This window comes from Monodelphis domestica, chromosome 1 (assembly GCF_027887165.1).
Source record: "Monodelphis domestica isolate mMonDom1 chromosome 1, mMonDom1.pri, whole genome shotgun sequence".
In the NCBI taxonomy this organism is placed as follows: Eukaryota; Metazoa; Chordata; class Mammalia; order Didelphimorphia; family Didelphidae; genus Monodelphis; species Monodelphis domestica.
In genome coordinates this window covers 698185300-698198848 of record NC_077227.1, presented here as the reverse complement: position 1 = coordinate 698198848, position 13549 = coordinate 698185300, and the positions used below count along the sequence as shown (strand labels likewise).

Sequence of the window (13549 nt, the reverse complement as noted above, 5' to 3'; positions counted from 1 at the left end):
CTTAGACAGGAAAGGGATTAAGGGCTTATTTCTCTCTTTCATGACCCAGGCAAGACTTCCTGGCCAGATTCCAGGCCTCCTGCTTTCCATCAGGTCTCTTTGGACAAGAGGAAAAAGAGTTCAATTTTGTGGGTCATTCTTTCTGCCTCTCTCTGTCTGTCTCTGTCTGTCTGTCTATCTCTGCCTCTCTTTCTGTCTGTCTGTTTCTCTCCCTCCCTCCCTCCCTCCCTCCCTCTCTCTCTCTTTCTCTCTCTCTCTCTCTCTCTCTCTCTCTCTCTCTCTCTCTCTCTCTTTCTCTCTCTCTCTCTCTCTCTCTCTCTCTCTCTCTCTCTCTCTCTCTCTCTCTCTCTCTCTCTCTCTCTCTCTCTCTCTCTCTCTTTCTCTCCCTCTCCCTCCCCCCCCCCCCATCTCTCTGTTCTATTCAACATCTCAAAGGTCACTTTGGCCAAAAAATTCCCCCCTTAGTCAGCAGCCTGCTGACTCAGCCTCTCCCCCTGCTGAACCAGGCAGGTCCTTGTACAGCCCACATTTTGTCTTCAAACCCATACTCAAAACTTCTGCAGTTTGTAAGGACTTGTTGGCTTCAGTTGTGCTGGTCTAGCCTTCAGGAACCCAGGATCATCTTCATGCCAAAATGAGACAGTGAAAGAAAACTTTCAACCTTCAACTGGTCTCTGACTCAAAAAACCCTCCTTTAAAAAAATTGTTTTTAAATTCTTACTTTCTGTCCTAATAACAAATCTAAGACAGAAGGGCATGGACTATAAGCAACGGGGGTTAAGTGACTTGTCCAGGGCCATACAGCTAGGAAGTGTCTGAATCCAGATTTGAACCTGGATCCTCCTGACTCCAGGCCTGGCTCTCTATCCACAGTGCCACCCAGTTGCCCCCAAACCCATCTTTTTTTTTTAAACCCATACCTTCCATCTTGGAGTCAATACTGTGTATTGGCTCCAAGGCGGAAGAGTGGTAAGGGCTAGGCAATGGGGGTCAAGTGACTTGCCCAGGGTCACACAGCTGGGAAGTGTCTGAGGCCAGATTTGAACCTAGGACTTCCCATCTCTAGGCCTGGCTCTCAATCCACTGAGCTACCCAGCTGCCCTCCAAACCCATCTTTTTAAACCAGGAGTTCTTAATGGACCCTATTGTCAATCTGGTGGAACCCATTGGACCCCTCAGTATAAGGTTTTCAAATTCATACAATAAAATGCCTAGGATTAGAAAAGAAAATCAATGACATTGAAATCATTATCATTATCAAAAATCTGTCTGTCTGTCTATTTATCTATTTGTCTGTCTGTCTGTCTTTCCATCTATCTATCCATCCATCTATCCATCCATCCATCTATCCGTCTATCTATCTATCTGCCTGTCTATCTATTCATCTCTCTCTCTATATATATATGTATATATATATATATATATATATATATATATAACCCACCCCCAAAACAAAAAATTTCTTTTCCCTCAACTATATCTTACTCTTAAGCTAACTTAACTGACTAAGCCTATTCTAAGACAAGATATCTGGGGAAAGATTCAGGGTAGGTGTGTTTTTGTTACAGGGAGTTGATACAATTGAATAACATGTTTTGGACTAACAATATCCCAGAACAAACAACGATATGCATCATTATCGACTTAAAACTATTTGGTAACAATATCTTAATGATCTATAAACTATGGTAACATTTTTCTAGCTCCTTATGCTATCTTATGCTTCCTTAACTTCTTTAGCTATTACAAATTATTTAATTCTTTGTTATTCTATCTTATGTTATCCTATTCTTTCCCTGTTACTGGCTCCCTAAAAGCTGAACTTCCCTTGTCAGTCCTGTCTACACTGTCCCTGATCTGTTTTATTTTCTATGGTTAGTGTTAATCTAATTCCTAGGTCTATGTGGTATTAGTAAGTTATTGCCATGAGATATACATTATATACATGTAGGTTTCTGTACAGCAGTTACATATACACATACATATATATATATTTCATATATATGTAATCTATATGAGTTCTGCTTTGGGGTCAACCAGACAAAAAAGTTTTTTCAGTCCCTTTCCATCTGTTTGAGCCCTGCAAGAACTTTATTTACGGGGGCAGCTGGGTAGCTCAGTGGATTGAGAGCCAGGTCTAGAGACGGGAGGTCCTAAGTTTAAATCTGGCCTCAGACACTTCCAGCTGTGTGACCCTGGGCAAGTCACTTGACCCCCATTGCCTAGCCCTTACCACTCTTCTGCCTTGGAGCCAATACACAATATTGACTCCAAGACGGGTAAGGGTTTCAAAAAAAAAAAAAAGAACTTTATTTACAAGTTTCTACATTTTTTTTTTGTTATGGATCGTGCTTATTTACAACAGGACCCCTAAGTCAGTGTGTTAAATGGTCATGTATTAAATATATCGTGTGGCATGTACATATTTACTTCATGTTGACAGATATCCTCTTCATGTGATGTCTGAATCCTATCTTCATTCTTTCCTGGCGTTGTGTGTGTGTTGGATGCATGTCCCTAATGTGATGTTAATATGTCCATGGCACACCATCTTACGTGACCTATACAACAAAGATCTTTGTTCCAGAAAGTTCATGGACTAAAGTTCTTTATCTGTCCCTTATAGTTCATTTGACTTCTTATGTTGGTCCTGGAAGGATTCTTTGTTCTTGATCACTTGTTGGTCTCTTCCTCTATGGAGGAAACATGGTTGATTGTCGTCTCCCCTTGATTGTAGATTCTTCTGTCTTCTTGCACTGGAACATGTGTGTGTGTGTGTAAGATTTGTGTCCAATCAGGTGAGTGTGGATGTGTAAGAATGGTTGAGATTGTGTGAGTGTGGGTGAGAACACAAGAGGAGTTTTTCTCAGTTGCATTAGGATTTCTGATTGTGTGTGATAGTTTTCTTGTCATAGACGTGGAGGGTGAGAGTTTTCTTTTCCAAGTTAATAAATCAGTCCTTCTGTCATTGTTTTATGTCTCAGCATCACTTTGATCTAAGTTGTCCATAGCTTGTGTTCCCCTATGCCTGTCAATTTCACTCTGGGTCCTTATATCTTGTATATGGTCTGGGATGTTTTCTGATCTTGTTTCATTTGGGTAAGTCAAGGCGATTTAGCGTTTAACATGTGAGACATGATATTATGTTTATGTCTTTGTCTCTTTCTTTTCTGACAATAGTGGACAATGTCTAATTCCTCTTTGCAATGGTTCTTGAGGGTGGTCTTTGACCTCCTCTTGGGAAGCAGTCTTCTATGCTCTTTCTCAGGTCAAAGAATGGTGCTTCTCCTTCTCTGGAGTCTTGAGCTGCCTCAATTAGCAGCCTGGGGATGGATTTCCCTTTGAGCTTGCCCCAGAAGCTACAAGATGTATTCTTGGTGGATTTCTCATTTGTGTGTGTGTGTGGTGGTTGCTGGCCACGTATCTCGGTGGGGCACCATCCCTTCCTTCCTCCCCCTGCGGAGAACTTGTTCTGGGTGGAGGATGAGGGAAATTGGTTGCCTTTTTGGTATCTTTTTGTATTCCCCTGGATGAACTGTGCAAAGTGCCCCTTGGAGTGTTGGAGGTATCTGCAGGGATGTTGGGCTGGAGACCGGAAACTCCCAGTTAGAAAGGAATCTTTTAGGTACATCAGGTTGCATTGGCAAAAGTGTTAAGGATTGGGGATAGTATATCTTTTTGATCTTTTGCCTGGATGTGGCTAACCAAACATTAGAGTCCTTTTCCCTGGACAGGCTCTAGAGTTCTCTGATGGTAGTGAACTGCTAGGATTTTCTTTGCTGACAACATGGATTCTCCCCCAGCCTGGTTTCTCTTTTTCAGTTCAAGCCTATATCTCTAGTTGACCTCTCCTGGTTCTCAGGTCATTGGTACAGTACAGTGAAGAGATCTTGTTGTTTCCAGACACAAAGGCATGCTTTAAACTTTGCCCTCTTCATAATTGTATAAGGTGAACTGTTTGGCTGTGCTCCAATGGCATCTTTAGCATTGTTTGACTTTAGTGATTAAGGAATGAAGAGGTAAATGATCATTCTTATCCCTTTCTGGTCACACTTGTCTTATAATGTCTGAAAAGTAGTTGACTCATTGGAGGTCTAAGGACATGTCTTAATCTTGGCAGCCAGGACTCTGGGGTTGCAGCATAGGCTTCTCTGATATGTTTTGGGTCTTCTCAGAACTTTGGTGACTTGCTCTGAGGAGAAGGATTGTGAGAGGAGAGAGGAGTCTTTTGGCAGTATATCTGCTCTGTCAGCGGGGTCCTTTTGGTCTGTTAGTCTGTAGAACATGAGTTAGATCACTTTCTAGCATTTTTGAGTGTGTTATTGCATCCCTATAAAACCTGACTCTTGATGTATGGTATTACCTATTCACTGTCCTGGGGGTACCCCCAAATTGACTCCACATTCTCCAGGAGTCTATCGAGATAAATTGATGGGTGCTCTTTGGGGTCTTGCCTAATTCTTTCAAATTTTCCCCATGCATTTGGGTGAACACAGAAGGATTTGATTGCTTCCAGCAAAGCTTCCCCAGATTTTCTAAGGTAAGTCAGATTCTGGGGTCTAGAAAATTCAATGTCATTATAAAATTCTGGCCAGCTAATAAGATTTGCATGTTCCCTCATTTTCCTAAGGAATTGGGCCTGTTCTTGGGGGCTAAATAGTTCTCCAAATAAAAGTTCACCATCCTCAAAATTGGGTTCAAAGAGCCTGAAAGCACATTTCAGCTCCCTAAGGCACTTGAAAGGTTCAGTGCAGAACTGAGGCATTAGTTTACAGAGTACCTCAAAATCTTGGACTGAGAAAGGCTTATGGACTTTCATATGAGGATGCCAGAGTCCTGTGTAATCTTTGCCAAATCCTATAGAGGCATGATCTTTTGTGCCTCTGCAGCCCCCTCAGCTTGTGTGGATTCTGTGTTGGTTTGCTTATCCACCATTACTTTCTCTATTCATAGCCCTATAGTTAAAGCTGTTGATGACACTACCCCATTGTCCTTGTCCTTGTCCTTGCCCATATCTGTATCTGTCATAGTGTCCTTCCCCATCCTCAGTTTGTCCATCTTAGTCATGAAATCTTGAAACACATCTGTCATGGAAGCCATTTGGGAAAGTACTCTCTCAAGTTTGCTGTCCATGTTGCTGTTATCCCCCTTGTCCATAATCAGTCTGCGTACTTTTCTTACAGTGATATAAATTTATCATGTCATCATGAGAGACCCATACAAGGCAGGAACCATTGGCCATAATGTTGTCATTTCAAATGTCAATTGTTCCCAGCATTTGCTGACCCTGTAACATTATAGATCATGTTGGAAATCATGCCAAAGAGTGAAGAATAGAGGTTTGCCATTATTAATCATACTAGGCCAGTCCATAGAATCTTTTGGTACATTTTGTTCTTCTCTGTACCCCACTTTCATCCTAATTTCTGTCCAAGCCTTCCCCACAGGAAAATAGTTGTCCTTCTGAATCTGCCTTGTGAGCCTCTTCCCTGCTGTGAGCACTATTCACAAGATTCTGTGTAGCAAGATGGCTACCCCTCCCCGCAGTCACTCCCAAATGTCTATTATGGTGGATTCTTTTGTTCTCTGACTGGGGTATCACTTGTAATGTAGGGACTAAATGGGAAACCAGGAGGATGATGGGAGAGAGGGAATGGGGTGAGAGGGTGAACAGAGTGTTCTTCCCCTCTCTTCCTTTTTGGGGGAAGGTAGCCAAGTCCTGTCTCCGTGACCAATTGGGGAATGGCTCAACAAATTGTGGTATATGATGATTATGGAATACTACTCTGCTATGAGGAATGATGAAAGGATGATTTCAGAAAGAGCTGGGAAGACCTATTTTAACTGATGCAGAGTGAAATAAGCAGAACTAGGAGAACAATATAAACAGTAACAGCAATACTGTATGATGATCAATTGTGAAAGACTTAGCTACTCTCAGCAATACAATGATCCAGGACAATTCTGAGGGACTATGACAAAGAATGCTCTCCACCTTCAGAGAAAGAACTATAAGAGGCAGAATACAGATCAAAGCATATTCTTTTTCACTTTACTTTATCTGGGTCTTAATTTAGGGTTTTGGTTTTATATGAGTATTCTCTAACAAAAATGAATAATATAGAAATAGGTTTTGCATGATGATATATGTATAACACAGACCATACTACTTACCAGCTCCAGAAAGAGGGAAGGAAAAGAGGGAGGGAAATAATTTGGATCAGGAAACTTCAGAAAACATGTAGAAAATAAAATATCTTTACAAAAAATAATAAATCTCTATATTCAGAATAAATGTCATACTCTAAACTAAAAAAAAAAGGAACATTTGATTCAGTGGAACAAAACCTTACAAGCTCTTCGGCAATAAGACATTTCCAATCCATATATATCAAAATCATTCAATATTCTTTGAAAGAGTAACTGTTTTCTTTGTGATCCCATGCATAGTGCATGGCACACAGCTGGCAGTTCCTAAATGTTTGTTGAATTGTTTAATTTCTGCTATACCACTCCTTTCCACTTAACGTCTCTGATCTTCCACTCTTCCACTCTTAATTCGAGGAATCTAGGATTTTGCAATCTAGACCAATATTCCCACTTTGCAGGTAAAGAAACTGAAGTCCAGAGATGGAAAGGAACTGCCTCAAGTCAGACAGCTGTTTTGTAGCATCTCCAGGGATTTAAATCCAAGTCTAATTTCCCCACTATGGTGCTTTTTCTGTGACCCCAAATTGATTGAGGAGAAAAGAAGAAGACACCATGGATAGCTCAGTATGAGTCAATGTGATATGGCAGCCAAGAGAGCTAATGCAATCTCTGGCAAAATTAACATAGTGTCTAGAGCAAGAAAAGTAACATTCTAGCCGTACTTGGCCCTGATCTAATTGCATCTGGTGTATTGTCTACAGTTCTGGGAGCCCAATTTTAGGAAGGACTTTGATAAACTGTGCCATCTCTGAAAAGGATAATCAATGTGATGAAGAATGTCAATATTGTTCCATATAAAGAGAGTTTGAAGTAGGCTTCTTTTATCTCAGGGGGTCTGTGAACTTGGATGGAAAACATAGTTTTATTTTAATATAATTAATTTTCTTTGTTAACTGATGTCTGCATTTGAAAACAATTCTGAGAAAAGATCCGTGGACTCCCGAAGATTGCCACTGCCAAAGGGATCAAGTACACATAAAAAAGGAGGAATGGAGGAATACTGAGTGTGTAGGCTGGAAAAAAGAAGATTTAGATAGAACATAATAGCTCCCTTGAAGTATTTGGAAGGCTATCACATGGAAGGAAGATTAGCCTAGTTCGCTTTGACCCCAAACAGCAGAATTAGGGTCAGTAACCAGAAGCAGTAAAAAACAGATGTGGCTTTGATATAGTAAAAGGAATCAAGGCTAAAATAAATCTGTTGCTCTGTCCCTTCCAGTGGTTTCACCATGATTTAGCCTTGGTTTATTATGTGAGTGGGGCAGCTAGGTGGAGAAGTGGATAGGGTACTGAAACTAAAGTAGATATTTGATAGACTCGCCTTTCTGAGTTCATATCTAACCTCCGACACTTACTAGTAACGTGACCCTGGGTAAGTCACTTAACCCTGTTTGCCTCAGTTTCCTTGTCTGTAAAATGAACTGGAGAAGGAAATGGGAATGGCCAAGAACACTCCAAATAAGGTTACAAAGAGTTGTATACAACTGAAATGACCGAACACAGCAACTCTAAGGAATAACTTCCTCATTGTCAGATCTATTTAAACATAGGATGAGTTCCCTCAGGAAAGAGTGGGCTACTCTTTTTTTTTTAAACCCTTACTTTCTGTCTTGGAGTCAATACTGTGTATTGGCTCCAAGGCAGAAGAGTGGTAAAGGCTAGACAATGGGGGTCAAGTGACTTTCCCAGGGTCACACAGCTGGGAAGTGTCTGAGGTCAGATTTGAACCTAGGACCTGAGAGTGGGTTATTCTTGCTAAGACTGGATGATCGTTCCTCTGGTATGATTCAGAAGGGATTTTTGTTTAGGGATGGTTTGGATTCAAGACCTCTTCCAACTTGGTGATTCTGTGATTGTGTGAGAAGAGAAGAGAGCAGAGGCATACAAGCTGATGTCAATATAATAGGAATAGACATGGAAAGTCAAGGCATTAAGAAGAAAGAAAGCACCCCTGAAATAGAGGCTGATGGTACTGAAGACAGTCACCATTCAGTTCTGGAGGACAAATCTTGTCGCTTCAACATTTACTTCCTTGGAACTCTGGGAAATTCTTTTTGAACCTTCAGCAAGCAGTTGCTTCAAAGTATTTTTGTTTCATAACAAGCCAATTCAGCAGTCTGGTCAGCAACTGATGGTCTCATAAACTCCCCCTTTAACCATTACCAAAGAATTCATTAAAGGGGAAGTTACCCCCCCCAAAATTTTGCCATTGGGAGTAGGAGGACACTACAGATATGAGCTTCATTTCACAACAGGGCACATATTCTTACTCAAAGGAAGGAGCAGCCTCAACTATCCTCTCTCTCTCTTCTTTCTCTTTCAAGTTGAATCAGCGTTTTCCCTCAGGTTCCTCTTTACTGTGGTTCCTCTTGTCTATTTAAAGTTAGCAATCATGGCAGTCTCTCTGCTCCTCACAGAGCCTTAAGAGAATTGCAGAGGGTTGTACAAATGCTCCTATCCATTCCAAACTGGAGACTAATCATCCCTTAAGTTGGAGTAGGGAAAAACCCATTTTTGCGGGTTTCCACACAAATTGTCTCATTATATTTTCACAATAATTCTTTGAAGTGAGCTAGGTTGGGTTGTGCTAGGTTGGTTTGGGCTGGGCAGATATAGTTCTCCCTGGAAGGGCAATATGGTACAAATGGAAAGGGTGGGTGATGCATTTGGAGTTAGGAGATCTGGGGTTGAATCCTTGCTCTGATATTAATAGGGATGTGCTTGTATATGCTTTATTTTTATTTCTGAAAACCCTTACCTTCTGTCTTAGAATCAGTGCTGCTAGTATATATCTGAGGTCAGATTTGAACCCAAGACCTCCTGTCTTTAGGGCTGGCTCTCAACCCACTGAGCCACCTAACTATCCCCACTTCCATGTTTTAACAACTCATTCTATGAGGGGAAAATGCTTTCTCGTGTAGTAATGAGATTTTTAAAAAAAAGGTGAATGAGCCATTAGTATTACAGATAATATAACTCATGATGTTTCTAAGTTCAATCTGCATTATTGAACTCTACCGCTCTCTTATGTCTAGAGTCTACTAGGGGTCGGTCCCCAAACTTTTTACACAGGGGGCCAGTTCACTGTCCTTCAGACCGTTGGAGGGCCGAACTCTAAAAACCTAACCCTAACCTGGCAGCAGGATACACAGTGTGGAATCCCCTCCCCCAGATCGTGCTCACCTTGCTGACATCTTCCACTGTGCAGCCACGTAATTGTGCAGCGCCTCCTTCTAAGGCACCACACAAAGGATTATGTCACTGGAAGTAGTACTGTACGTGAGCAATGCCAGCGACGTCACATACTGTGCTCCTCTCACTGACCACCAATGAAAGTGGCGCCCCTTCTGGAAGTGTGGTGGGGGCCGGATACATGGCCTCAGGGGGCTGCATGTGGCCCACAGGCCATAGTTTGGGGACCCCTGGTCTAGACTATCAAATCAGTAAGTCAGACTCTGCTTTGTAGCACTTACTGATTTCCAAGGTGTAAATCCTCACGATGAAAGTCGAGCAAGTGACTCTTGCCTTGTGAGTCAGTAAGAACTGGCTCCAGCACACCGTGGGACAATTCCTGCCTGTATGATCTTAAGTCATTCATATCCTCATCCTCATCTGCACATATTGGGGAATAAAGTCTGGGATAGTTATGATGGATGGATGTTATAAGGATGTGTAGATAGTATATGTGTGTGCATATAAACATATCACATATATGTAAATATACATACATATTTGTGCACATATATATACATATCAATGACAGGAATGTAGAACAGAGGATTGAGATGGACAAAGCTGTATCCCTATGGTTCCACCCCTGGGGCTTGGTTCTTACCTTCTTCCCTCCTTTTAATCTATATAAGTGAGTCAAAAGGATCATGGTGGGATGGGGGCAGGAACAAAGCTGAGGAAAGCCAAGGGCTCGTTAGACTCCTAGAATCCCTGGTGGTTTGGGAAAAGGCAGCCTTTAAAAATGATTTTGGGTACACGAATATGCATTTGGTAGAGCTGTGAATTGATACAACTATCCTGGAAAGCAGTTTAGAATCATACTAAAAAGTGCCTACAATGTCTATTTGCTATAGAAACCCCACAGTGAGGCATCCACCTCTATGAGATCAAGGACACAAAAAAAAAGCTTCATGCATACCAAAGTATTCATAGCAGCATCTTTTGTAGAAGCAAAAAAATAGGTGCACGTTGATGGATAAATGGCTAAACAAAGTGTGGTCTGAATATATAGTAGGATTAGTCAGGGGAATTCCTGATTTGTTAACCTGGATTACCTCCCGTGAAGCTAGATGTGTGTTAAAGTGCTGCATGCCTTGCTAGAATGAGGAGAAAGGGCAAAGAGAAGAAGGACTCTGCCATCTCTTTTAGCTTAGAGCCCAGAAGCTTCAACTTTACTTCTTATAGAGGGGAAGGAAAAGATCTCCCTTCTGTTGGAGGCCAGATGCTGGTATAGCAGAGAGAGGCTTCGCAATCATGACCATTAGCTTCCCTTAGAACCCTCAAGTTGACATTGCCCAGCCAGTAGAAACAGTACAATGGCATTACCTCCAATCTTAGAAATTCTCTAGCTATGAGGGTTTACTTATCTTTAAGTGAAATATTTTAGTGTTGCTATAAATTAATGGTACTGATGCACACCTATTAGGAAAAAGTTATCAGAGAGATATAAGTAAAAAATAATTCATAATTAATTTTCTTTTCCTTTTGGAGAGAGAAGTCTGGGGTGCTTCCAAGAACACAGACCAAAGAGTCAGAAGATTTAGACTTTGGAGGACTTTGCTATTTACTATCTATAGGATCTTGGTCAAGTCCTTTCCCTTCTTTGGTGCTCAGGTTCTTCCTATATAAATTTTTAACTTTCAGGATGGTTCTTACTGGTTATTTAACTTGATTCTTGCTAGTTCTTTAGCTGGTTCCACTGCAACTGAGTGGAAGACAGGCTGGAGAGGAGAGAGATTCCAAAGCAATCTTGACACTTGGAAGTGAAGATTCTTCTTTTCGAGAGAAAGGTGAACAAAACTAAGTCTCTGGTCATTGAAAGATTCAGTTAAATCAGAAAGATTCAGATTAGATGATTTCTATCTTCTCTAGTTCTAATACACCATTGTTTGCACTACAAAATGTTCAGTGTACCACATTTAAGATGAAAACCTTTTTTTCTAAGCATCAATAAATACAAAAAATGATTTTAATAATCAAAATTTCATTTCAATCAGCCAGTTAATGAGCATTTATTAAATGCCAAGCACTTTGCTAAGTGATTCAAATACACAGAAAGGCAGCCCCTGCTCTCAAGGAGCAGGAATATAGCATACAAACAATCATGTATAAAGCTATAAATAGGAAAAATTGGAAATAATCAGTAAAGTGAAGGCACTAGAATTAAGAGGGATTGGGAAGAGGCTTCTTGGAGAATATGGGATTTAGATGGGAACTGAAGGAAACCAGGGAAGCCAGGAGGCAGAGATGAAGAGGGAAAACATTGCAGGCAGAGAGCAGTCAGCAAAATGTTCAGAGTTGGGGCAACTAAGTGACTCAGTGGATAGAGAGCCAGACTTGAAGATCTTTGGTTCAAATCTGGCCTTACATACTTCCTAGCTGTGTGACCCTGGGCAAGTCACTTAACCCCTATTTTTTAAATTCTTATTTTTTTTCACTTAACTCCGATTGCCAGCCCTTACTGCTCTTCTACCTTGGAACCAATATTTAGTATTAATTCCAAGACAAAAAATAAGGGTTTAAAAATGTTTCTTAGTCTGAGGATGGTGTTTCTTGTTCAAGAAACTGTGAGCTACCATAGTATCATTGGATCAAAGAATATTCAGTGGGGACTAAGGAAAGGGGACTAAGACTGGAAAGGTTGGAGGGGCTACCTTATGAAGGGTGAATGCCAAACAGGGCATTTTCTATGTGATCATGGAGGCGATAGGGAACTACTGGAGTTTAATGAGAAGGGGAAGAATGGTCATGGTCAGAATTGCACTTTGGGAAGATTCATTTGCCTTCTGAGTAGAGGATGGGCTGGAGTGGGAAGAGATTTGTGGCAAGGACAACCAGCAGCCTCTTGTAATAGCTCAGACATGAAGTGATGAGGTTCCACCCCAGGGTGATTGCAATGTCAGAGGAAAGAAGGAGGTACACATGAAAGATGTTACAAAGAGAAAATCAGCAGCACTTGGCAACAGATTGGCTATGGCAACTTAAGAATGGCTCTTAATTTCAATTCTGGGGGACTAGGAGGTTGCTGGTTATCTCAACAGTAATAGGAAAGTTTAGAAGGAGAAGTTTTGAGGTGAAGATATTAAATTCAGTTTGGGGCATGTTGAGCTTAAAATGTTGTTAAGACACAACAACAAGCCTGGGTGGCTAAGGCTTCATACGACAGACATCTCTCACTTTATGAAAACTCACATCATGAAAGAACAATCAGCAGGTTCCAGCTCCTGTTCTTGACAGGGGGTAGCTCAGGTAGCAGTATTGGTAACAGCAGCACCAGTGCAGCCTGACACCAGTGGTCCTCTGCTCTAGGCTCTGAAATCACTCTGGCTGTTAAGTGAGAACTGGCTTATAATTTCTCTTTCTGTTTCTCTGTCTCTCTCTCTGAGAGAAAGAGAGAGACAGTTGGCCAGGTAGCCAGCCAGAGGCACAGAAAAAGGAAGGAAGGAAGGAAGGAAGGAAGGAAGGAAGGAAGGAAGGAAGGAAGGAAGGAAGGAAGGAAGGAAGAAAGAAAGAAAGAAAGAAAGAAAGAAAGAAAGAAAGAAAGAAAGAAAGAAAGAAAGAAAGAAAGAAAGAAAGAAAGAAAGAAAGAAAGAAAGAAAGAAAGAAAGAAAGAAAGAAAGAAAGAAAGAAAGAAAGAAAGAAAGAAAGAAAGAAAGAAAGAAAGAAAGAAAGAAAGAAAGAAAGAAAGAAAGAGAGAGAGAGAGAGAGAGAGAGAGAGGGAGGGAGGGAGGGAGGGAGGGAGGGAGGAAGGGAGGGAGGAAGGAAGGAAAGAAGGAAGGAAGGAAGGAAGGAAGGAAGGAAGGAAGGAAGGAAGGAAGGAAGGAAGGAAGGAAGGAGACAAAAGAAAGAGGGATGGGAAGAAGAAAGAAAGAGAGAAAAAGAAAAAAGAAAGAAAGAAAAGGAAAGAAGGAAAAAAGAAAAAGAGGCAGGAAGGAAAAAAGGGAGGAAGGAAGAGAGAAAGAAAGAAAGGAAGAAAGAAAGAAAGAGAGAAAATGAAAAGAGGAAAGAGTGAAAGGAAGGAAAGGGGAAAGCGAAAGGGAGGAGAGAGACTCTATGATTCTATTTTTAGAAGAAAACTCCTATAGCTCTCCTATAGCAGCAACCACTG

The 13549-nt window shown here is 41.2% G+C and overlaps 1 long non-coding RNA gene across 1 annotated transcript; it reads right to left on the bottom strand.

Moving 5' to 3' along the window:
* Positions 1–2280: 2280 nt before the first annotated feature.
* LOC103105595 (uncharacterized) lies at positions 2281–13161 on the bottom strand. The gene is made up of 2 exons (XR_459507.3): positions 12634–13161; positions 2281–4275 (listed from the first exon to the last, which is right to left on the bottom strand). It is a non-coding gene; the product is annotated as an uncharacterized LOC103105595 (long non-coding RNA).
* Between the last annotated feature and the right edge of the window lie 388 nt (positions 13162–13549).